Source organism: Ranitomeya imitator, chromosome 5, assembly GCF_032444005.1.
Source record: "Ranitomeya imitator isolate aRanImi1 chromosome 5, aRanImi1.pri, whole genome shotgun sequence".
NCBI lineage: Eukaryota > Metazoa > Chordata > Amphibia > Anura > Dendrobatidae > Ranitomeya > Ranitomeya imitator.
This window is the reverse complement of record NC_091286.1, coordinates 102432164-102441701: the sequence shown is the minus strand read 5'-3', so window position 1 is coordinate 102441701 and position 9538 is coordinate 102432164. Positions and strand designations below refer to the sequence as shown.

Sequence of the window (9538 nt, the reverse complement as noted above, 5' to 3'; positions counted from 1 at the left end):
AAAATTTTGGTTCCAAAATTGTGCTGAGACATGTGGGAAATGTTACTCATTAAGTATTTTGTGTGACATATCTCTGTGATTTAAGTGCATAAAAATTCAAAGTTGGAAAATTGCGAAATTTTCAAAAGTTTTGCCAAATTTCAATTTTTTTCACAAATAAACGCAGGTAATATCAAAGAAATTTTACCACTAACATGATGTACAATATGACACGAGAAAACAATGTCAAAATCAGTGGGATCCGTTGAAGCGTTCCAGAGTTATAACCTCATAAAGAGACAGTGGTCAGAATTGTAAAAATTGGCCCGGTCATTGACGTGCAAACCACCCTTGGAGGTTAAGGGGTTAAGAAAAAACTAATATTTTAGGAAGAAGCAAGTAGTATGAAGCATGTCCTCTGGGGGTGTGAGAGCCTGTGGTGGAATACCATAGCCTAGCAGCAGGGGGCAGCCTCAGCTTCTGTACAAACCCTCCACTCCAGCAGGGATGGCAGCTCTGGAGGAGGAGGAGGAGAAGGTGTCATATAACCGTTGTATCAAGTCTCCTGTGATGGTGATGCTGGAGGAAGATGAGGAGGAGGAGAGGCTGAGTGTTCGGCCTCCATGCTGACTCCCCCTTCCCCTCTCCAGCAATCATCTGGAGGAGGAGCAAGCACTGGGAAAGAGACTTCCAAGTCCCAACATAAAGTCCTATAGCAACTGTGTGCAAAGTGTGCGCCCATGTCTCCTGGGATGAGGATCTGCAGGCAGAGCCCTGGGCTCCAGCACTGACTATGAGAAGGAGCAGGTAGGAGCAGATCCCTTGTCCTTTCTCCTTTCCCTGCCCCACAATGCTGGTCAGGATGGAGAGACAACAGCCGGATGTGAAGTATAGGCAGATGCCACCTGCATGCACTGCCCACTCACTATCCGCTCTGGGGGGCACTTACTTTAGGCATTGTAGTGTTTATATGGTAACTTGTCACAGTTTTCAGTATTTATAGAACATTGGGCTCCTATCAATAACCTGCTATACTAATAATCCCAATATTGTGCTGCAGTGAGGTCTGGTGTAATGTTTGGGCAGGCTACAGCTGAGGGGTGAGGGGCTATCCTGCTCCCATGCTGATGTTTGCTCTCAGAGGGACCTTGCCTGGAATATCTCTTGTTTGTTGCAAACCTCTTGCAGGTCAGAAATAAGCAATTCTTTTAGAGGACATCTCCATAACACAACATGCTACAATTTTGATAGTCAAGTCTTCAAGAATGAAAAAACCTTAGTAAAAAGTCAGATTAATTACAGATTCCTATCTTACACACCGCCCGCTTCATATTCTCACTGCCAAATCAAGTCCTTTTTACTTTACAAAGCAGCATGTCCTCAGGAGAAGTGGTGCTTCCAAAATGAGCAACAACCGTGTCGTGTGTACGGACGCTTTGTCAAGGTCGCAGATCCGTACAACACCGTTGTTTTGCTTCACGTCACACTGATCATAGTTTAATTGTCCCAATTTTCTCGGATGACCGAAAAACTGTTGTGTGACCCTAGCCTAAAGGCGTTTCCTCACATGCGTTGATTTGAATGCACATTGTAATGCTTCATTTCACCTGCGGGGGCACTGTGGGTAAAATAAGCCCTTACTGCCTGACTTCTCCCCATATTATAGCTGATCACTGGGGTTCCTAGCAGAGGTACGTTAAAGATCAGAGTCGTCCCACCCCTTTTTTTTTTTTTCATTTTGTGTGCGTGGTTTTCAGACTTTTTTTTTTTTTTATACCACTTTCATCAAATTAGCGCACGCAAATCCTGAAGTTTGCACTTTATAGCGGGAAAAGTCGCATATTTTGTAAAATGTGTCGTAACTGTTGCACATAAAATCACTCCGGCGAGTAGGAACTGGAGTAGACTCGCCTTTTTTAAAAAGTTGCATTTCATGAATTTGTCGAAAACGTCTGGAACATTCACATAAAAACCAGAAAACGAACGAAGTGAAACGACTTAAAAAGGCGCAAATTAACTTGTCACAAATCAAACGGTCAGTAATTGAAAGGTGTTCGCGCCATAAAACTGTCAGAAATGCAATAATGAGTCCGGGCCCCATGTGATCAGCTGATTGTTAGAGGACCTCTTTGTGGTATGTGCACCAGGCGTATTTTTCTAGCTAATTCCACCCGGAATCTGAAAAAGTGCCGCAAAATCTCTCCATAAAATTCCTGTGCACATGTTCACCGTTACGTCGCTTCGGAAGTGGCATGCTCGTTCTCCGGAAGCTTCCGCTGTTGAGCCGCTCGCTGTCTATACATAACGGTATAGTGGGAAAGAAGCTGCCACAAGAGCGACGTTAGACGACCGCCGCGCGCACGTAACCTTACAAGTAGGACATTTCCAAAGCAGAGAATCCATCTTCCTTTCTGGTTCCTGTATAAGCCCCTCCTGTGACATCGCTAGAATTGTCCTGATATTTCTAAACAAAAGTTCTCTGATCATAATGATTTCTTCATATATATACGACCTCTGTCCGCCAGCGACGGATAGTTGCATTATTACATCTGGATATGTTGGTGTAAGCTCCCTTCTCGAGACGGAGACTCTCTAGACATGTGTCATTGTTTCCACTGAGGAAAAGTCCTGGCTTCTTTTCTGCAGGGCAGGGGATACGAGGATACGCTCTGGAAGGGAATGAGTTACATGATAGATGCCAAAATGTCTCTGTCTCTGTACAATAGGATGGTGAAACCAAGCTGAACGGCTAAATCTACACACAGCTCTTCTCTGTGGCATGCCATTGTGTATAGGCTGATGCAATGGGGAGACCAGAGGGGGCTCCTAATTCCTGAATATGGCTTTAAAGGGAATCTGTCACCCCCAGGGACATTTTAAATGGAACCTGTCACCCCCAAAATGGAAGTTGAGTTAAGCCCACCGCCGTCAGGGGCTTATCTACAGCATTCTGGAATGCTGTAGATAAGCCCCCGATGTAACCTGATAGATGAGAAAAAGAGGTTAGATTATACTCACCTGGGCGGTCTGATCCGATCGGTGTCACGGTGCGGTCCGGGGCCTCCCATCTTCTTACGATGATATCCTCTTCTTGTCTTTACGCTGCGGCCCAGGCGTACTTTGCCTGCCCTGTTGAGGGCAGGGCAAAGTACTGCAGTGCGCAGGCGTTGGGCCTCTCTGACCTTTCCCGACGCCTGCGCTCTGCAGTACTCTGCTCTTCCCTCAACAGTGCAGGCAAAGTATGCCTGCGCCGGAGCCGCAGTGTGAAGACAAGAAGAGAACATCATCGTGAGAAGATGGGAGGCTCCGGACCGCAACGCCCATCGGACCGAACCGCAGCGGGACCGCCCCTGGGTGAGTATCATCTAACCTCTTTTTCTCATCTTTCATGATACATCGGGGGCTTATCTACAGCATTACAGAATACTGTAGATAAGCCCCTGATGCCGGTGGGCTTAGCTCAACTTCCATTTTGGGGGTGACAGGTTCCCTTTAACCTATTATGGGCATACTGGTAGAATGGTTAAGCCACTCCGGGGCCGACATATCATTGTTGCAACCTGTTGAGCCGCACAGGTGCCCAAGAGGTAAGGGGGCCCATTTCTTCCTCTAAAACAGGTGAGGTTGTGCATTATGATGAACTATTGGGTTCCAAAGAGCCCATATATACTGTTCTTGCACAAGTGTCCTCTCCTGTCTGCCAGTGAAGCCAGTACTACCTGTATGCCCATATCTTCGGTCTGGTTGTTGAGAAATCGTCTTTTATTTCTTCATGCTAATGATTTCTTCTAGGCTCTGGGGTGTTCGGTGCCTGGAAGAAAACTCTTCCTCCAGTCTTCATTTGCGTATCACCACTTTCTCTCCCCCCGCCCCCCCTTCCTCCCACAGGTAACTCCGTCAGTCATACATGTACCTCTTTTCTCCATCTTTTGCTCTGCACATTTTTCCTTATTCTGGCATACAGCCATTTGGGGATTTCTTTTTCTGTCCCCTAAGTGTGCCCCTGTTTCTAGATATATCTTCCATCTACAATATTTATATGGGTACCCTTTGTTGCTCAATGCATATGCACTTTAGAGCAATTCTGTATTTTTACTATGACCATATTGCCGATGTTTTTTTGCATGCTTAATACCGTGGTTCCGCCATTTTTTGGCTTGCCACTATTATTTTCCTATTGATTTCATACCATTTGTTATATTGTTGTTTCAATAAAGTCTTTACTTCTAGTACCTTGGTTCTTGGTAGTGCTTTTCACATACACTGCAGCGCTCACAGAAGTGCATACAGTGGTTGTCACACATATTATTGGCTTACGACATCCTCCCCCGTTCATGAGATCGGTGGGGTCTAAGTCATCAGACCTCCACTGATTATACCTCCTCGATGTGGTCTGTATCCGCATGGCCAGCTGATCCAGAGATAATGGAAAATAATGTTTTGTTGTTTTTTTTTCTAGGCATTTCAAAGTGCAGCCCACTTCTTCAGGAAACAAAAATAATATATCACATCCAATGTAGACATAGGAATGCTGAATAGTTATGTGTCACTTGGCTACTTGCTGTAGCATTGATACAGTCACTGTTTTATCAGCAGGAGATTATCATTACAGGACTAGAAAACCTGGTGCCATGTAGTCCTCCATATTTGAGCGGTGTATAGCCCCCGCATCACTGATTGGCAGCTTGCTGTCTATGCACAGTGTACATAGCTGCCAATCGGGTGTGGGTGGGGTTATACAGAGCTCAGCATTTAGAGAACAGTAGATCTGCAGCAGAGAAAGCAGCCCAGTAAGTGATAAATTGATGAAATCTGAGTTTTTCCACTACATCATGCTGCACTTATATGTAGTAAGAAAAACCAGATTACAGATTCCCTTTTTAAGGGGGGGGGGTTGTCCAAACTGGGACCCCAAGCGATTCTTAAAGGGTGACTGAAATTTGATTAACGCCAACTAATTTTAGTGAAAGTTCCCAAATGTATTATTTTTAGCTGTAGTTAATTTTATTGAAGGGAACATCTAAGCATTCTGAGGGTACGAACACACTGCCTTAAAACATCGCATGGCACTTGGCCGTGTTATATCGGAAAGCACTTTGCCCAATGTTATAGTATGGGGCAGTGCAGATCTTCGATGGTTTTTCTCATGGTGATTCAGTATGAGAAAATAATTGCAGCATGCTTCGAGTGCATCTGATAGTCAGATCACACAAACCCATTCCAGCCTATGGGTGCAAGTGAAACATTGGACTGCACTCCGATGTCATCCAAGTGCAGTCCGATGTACTCGCACAGTGTCAATGGAGAAGATGGAGAAATTTCTCCATCTCCTCTGCACCTGTTCTGTGATTCTCTCTTGCGAAGGAATCGGATTAGACTTTCAGAGTTTGAGCAGCTTGTTATTAGCATAATGATTAGTGATGAGCGAATATACTCGTTACTTGAGATTTCACGAGCATGCTCGGGGGTCCTCAGAGTATTTTTTCGTGCTCGGAGATTTAGTTTTCATGGCCTCAGCTGAATGATTTAGATCTGTTAGCCGGCATAAGTACATGTGGGGGTTGCCTGGTTGCTACGGAATCCCCACATGTATTTATGCTGGCTAACAGATGTAAATCATTCAGCTGAGGCCATGAAAACTAAATCTCTGAGCACTAAAAATACTCGGAGGACCCCCAAGCATGCTCGAGAAATCTCGAGTAACGAGTATATTCGCTCATCACTAATAATGATCCCAATTCTCTCTCCCAAGGGGGATATACACCAGTGTGAGCAAGCTCTTACCCTGAGATTTGTGCTGATGACATATTAGGCTAGTTTCACATTTGCGTAGAATCCGCAGCGTTTAAACCGCAACCGCAAATGAAGGAAAAAACGCTTTGAAACGCATACAAGCGCAGCGGTTTTTAGACGCATGCGTTTAAAAAACGCAGTGTTTTCAAGCTTTTCCATGCATTTTGTTTGCGTTTTTTGTACGCATGGTGAAAAATTTAACAGAAACAGAATCTAGATAAACAGACACCGCCAATGGGACTACAGAGGGCGTGTATTATGGGATATCTATATATAGACCCTTGGACTGCTGAAATCTTCACAGTTTGCTACTGTGTCCTGTGTCATGATGGATCTTCGCATGGAGAGCTTTTATTTCAACCTGGATTTAAGCATCAAGCTGTTTCTTGCCTGTGCGTTTTCTAAGTTGGGACAACAAAGAAACAGAGAACGACAGAGAAGGACATGGCGTAGGTGTTTTCGGAGACACCCCATTATTGAACTCCGGGAGAGCCGTGGAGCCTACCACATGCTATATGGCGAGCTTAATGCCAACCCGGACAAATTCCCCGAATATACCAGGATGTCTCAAGACTCTTTCCGGGAATTGCTTGGTTGTGTCCAAGGAGCCAGCCGGAGACAGGACACCCAGCTCCGTAGAACGATTCCTGCAGAGGAACGTCTCCTGGTCACACTAAGGTACGTAATAATTTTAAACAAATGCCAGTCTTTAGCTAAACACCACCATAAATGGAATTGATTGTAAATTTTATTTTTTTAATCTTATTTCAGATTTCTGGCAACCGGAGAGAGCTTATCATCCTCCACTTTCAGTACTGGCTTGGAATTTCCACCCTGTCCGGAATAGTTGCGGACACCTGCCGGGCTTTGTGGAACGTTCTCTGGGATGAATTTATTCACCTACCCAAGGAGGACATGTGAATTGAAATTGCAGAGAAATTCTGGAGTGTGTGTGATTTCCCCAACTGTTTGGGAGCGGTGGATGGAAAGCACATACAGTTAGGGCCAGAAATATTTGGACAGTGACACAATATTCGCGAGTTGGGCTCTGCATGCCACCACATTGGATTTGAAATGAAACCTCTACAACAGAATTCAAGTGCAGATTGTAACGTTTAATTTGAAGGGTTGAACAAAAATATCTGATAGAAAATGTAGGAATTGTACACATTTCTTTACAAACACTCCACATTTTAGGAGGTCAAAAGTAATTGGACAAATAAACATAACCCAAACAAAATATTTTTATTTTCAATATTTTGTTGCAAATCCTTTGGAGGCAATCACTGCCTTAAGTCTGGAACCCATGGACATCACCAAACGCTGGGTTTCCTCCTTCTTAATGCTTTGCCAGGCCTTTACAGCCGCAGCCTTCAGGTCTTGCTTGTTTGTGGGTCTTTCCGTCTTAAGTCTGGATTTGAGCAAGTGAAATGCATGCTCAATTGGGTTTAGATCTGGAGATTGACTTGGCCATTGCAGAATGTTCCACTTTTTGGCACTCATGAACTCCTGGGTAGCTTTGGCTGTATGCTTGGGGTCATTGTCCATCTGTACTATGAAGCGCCGTCCAATCAACTTTGCAGCATTTGGCTGAATCTGGGCTGAAAGTATATCCCGGTACACTTCAGAATTCATCCAGCTACTCTTGTCTGCTCTTATGTCATCAATAAACACAAGTGACCCAGTGCCATTGAAAGCCATGCATGCCCATGCCATCACGTTGCCTCCACCATGTTTTACAGAGGATGTGGTGTGCCTTGGATCATGTGCCGTTCCCTTTCTTCTCCAAACTTTTTTCTTCCCATCATTCTGGTACAGGTTGATCTTTGTCTCATCTGTCCATAGAATACTTTTCCAGAACTGAGCTGGCTTCTTGAGGTGTTTTTCTGCAAATTTAACTCTGGCCTGTCTATTTTTGGTATTGATGAATGGTTTGCATCTAGATGTGAACCCTTTGTATTTACTGTCATGGAGTCTTCTCTTTACTGTTGACTTAGAGACAGATACACCTACTTCACTGAGAGTGTTCTGGACTTCAGTTGATGTTGTGAACGGGTTCTTCTTCACCAAATTAAGTATGCGGCGATCATCCACCACTGTTGTCATCCGTGGACGCCCAGGCCTTTTTGAGTTCCCAAGCTCACCAGTCAATTCCTTTTTTCTCAGAATGTACCCAACTGTTGATTTTGCTACTCCAAGCATGTCTGCTATCTCTCTGATGGATTTTTTCTTTTTTTTCAGCCTCAGGATGTTCTGCTTCACCTCAATTGAGAGTTCCTTTGACCGCATGTTGTCTGCTCACAGCAACAGCTTCCAAATGCAAAACCACACACCTGGAATCCACCCCTGACCTTTTAACTACTTCATTGATTACAGGTTAACGATGGAGACGCCTTCAGAGTTAATTGCAGCCCTTAGAGTCCATTGTCCAATTACTTTTGGTCCCTTGAAAAAGAGGACGCTATGCATTACAGAGCTATGATTCCTAAACCCTTTCTCCGATTTGGATGTGGAAACTATCATATTGCAGCTGGGAGTGTGCACTTTCAGCCCATATTATATATATAATTGTATTTCTGAACATGTTTATGTAAACAGCTAAAATAACAAAACTTGTGTCACTGTCCAAATATTTCTGGCCCTAACTGTACGCATTATCAAACCCACCAGAACTGGATCGGAGTACTTCAACTACAAAAAATATTTTTCAGTTGTGCTCATGGCAATAGCAGATGCAGACTGTCGCTTCATCGCCGTGGACATTGGAGCTTTAGGCCATGGAAATGACTCACAGACTTTCAAGAACTCTGATATGGGCCGACGTATGTATGGAAGAAATTTTAATTTTCCACTGCCACGACCTCTTCCCCAATACTCAAGGCCCACTGATGCCATTTGTTATGGTTGGGGATGAGGCCTTTCAGATGTGTGAAAACCTACTGAAGCCATATTCCAGTCAGAACTTGAACCACACTAAAAGGATTTATAACTACAGACTGACCATGACCCGAAGAACAGTGGAGTGTACCTTTGGGATTCTTGTCTCAAAATGGCGCATTCTTGCGACAGCCATTAATCTAAAAATGGAGACAGTCGATGAGGTGGTCAAAGCCTGTGTGGTTCTCCACAATTACATAATGTCTAAGGAGCGACCCAACATTGAACTGGATGAACCAGTTGCAAACCCATTGCCAGATTACCAGCATCACCCGCTGCGGTCAACTGTTGAAGTTGGCCACATGCGTAACCAATTTGCTGCCTATTTTGATTCTGATATTGGACGTATGGCATGTTGCTAATATTTTTTGTTAATAAACTTCGTGTTTTGATACTGTATCTTGACCGAGTCTCCTATGTATTTCCTCTAAAAAACACTTAGGTTGCTAGTGATAAGGTAGTTGATGTCATTACGTCCTGATTCTGTTCTGCAGTATCTATTGGACCCAGACTGAAGAGACGATGGAGGTATAATACAAAGCAGATCTACACTCATCAAGTCAGGTGTCAAATAATGAATTCATGATGCACAAATAACAGCCTCATGAATTCACTATTTCTGACACATGTCCAGGTGAGTATAGATATGCCTTGTATGACCTCCATCGTCTCTTCAGTTTGCGTGAAATAGATTACGTACACTGAAGAAAAAATGGAGGTTATACACGGCAGTTCTCTACTCACTAGGTCAGGTGTCATAAATAATGAGTTCAAGACGCAGAGTTTTGTACATCATGAACTCACTATTTATGACATATGACCTGTTGAA

At 44.0% G+C, this 9538-nt stretch overlaps 1 protein-coding gene across 3 annotated transcripts in view; it reads left to right on the top strand.

Moving 5' to 3' along the window:
• Positions 1–638: 638 nt before the first annotated feature.
• The window catches only part of NINL (ninein like), a 170587-nt gene continuing 161687 nt past the window's right edge, over positions 639–9538 (top strand). For all 3 annotated transcript variants that reach the window (XM_069768984.1, XM_069768985.1, XM_069768983.1), the window contains exon 1: positions 639–786. The gene's annotated coding sequence lies outside the window, so the exon portion shown is untranslated. The remainder of the gene's footprint in view (positions 787–9538) is intronic.